This window comes from Carlito syrichta, unplaced genomic scaffold (assembly GCF_000164805.1).
Source record: "Carlito syrichta isolate Samal-C Ts95f unplaced genomic scaffold, Tarsius_syrichta-2.0.1 Scaffold309897, whole genome shotgun sequence".
NCBI classification, from domain to species: Eukaryota; Metazoa; Chordata; class Mammalia; order Primates; family Tarsiidae; genus Carlito; species Carlito syrichta.
In genome coordinates, this window is record NW_007253993.1 from 175,723 (window position 1) to 176,617 (window position 895).

General features: G+C 64.1%; 1 protein-coding gene across 1 annotated transcript in view; it reads right to left on the reverse strand.

Moving 5' to 3' along the window:
- The window catches only part of LYAR (Ly1 antibody reactive), a 29,020-nt gene extending 28,594 nt beyond the window's left edge, over window positions 1-426 (reverse strand). The window contains exon 1 of the mRNA XM_008068217.1: window positions 339-426. The gene's annotated coding sequence lies outside the window, so the exon portion shown is untranslated. The remainder of the gene's footprint in view (window positions 1-338) is intronic.
- Window positions 427-895: the final 469 nt, after the last annotated feature.

Below are 895 nucleotides of genomic sequence, written 5' to 3' on the forward strand. Positions count from 1 at the left end.
CGCGGCCTCCGGGGTAAGGTGCCCGAGGGCTGGGAGGCCAGCCTCGCGAAGGCGCGCAGGGGAGACGCGGGTGGGAGCGGCCCCGAGGGGATCCCGGCCCCCGCTGCCGCCTCTGCATCTCGGGGGCCCGCGGGGGTCCGCGGAGAGCCGGCGGCTCCTGCGAGTCCGAGGGTGTGCTCGGTGCCGACACGCGGGGAGGCCGAGCGAAACGCAGAAGGCCGGGCCTCGGGCCGGGGCCGGGCCTGCACCCTCGTGCCGCTCCCGCGGCCTGCAAACAGCCCTGCGCCCTCTCCGCGCCCGGCCTCGCCCGCCCTGGCCTTCTCCCGCCTGCTGTTTACCCCACGCTGTAGTCGAGAGTGGTGCTTAGGACTGCAGAGCCCATGGCCTTCTCGGTCTCGTGCTCGCATGGCCTCTCCGTGCCTCTGTCCCGCGTCTGTAAAATGCGTGTCACCCGGTACCGGCTTCGTCGGGCCTTGCAGGATTTCCTGAGCTGGTGCATGTGAAGCGCTCACCACGTGGTCAGTGCTAAGTCAGTGCTCAGTAAACACAGCGGTTCTCAGCCCTCAAGCCGGGGTCTGGCATGCGGCGGTGGTCGCTGCGGTTGCGTGGCGTGAATGAATGAATGAGAGCTGCATGGAGGATGAACAGAGTCTTGTGGGAAGCACTAACCTCGGGGTGGGTGTCTGTGGGTGATAAGGAAGGTTTCACTCTGGAGGTGCGCAATGTTGGGCCTCGAGTAGATGTGTTAGTTTGCCAGGGCTGCCGTAGCGAAATACCGGGTGGCCTAAACCACATAAATTGCGTTTTCTCACAGTTTTGGAGGTTCAAGATGAAGGTGTTGTCAGGCTTGGTTTCTTCTGAGGCCTCTTTCCTGGTGTTAGATGATCACCTTCTT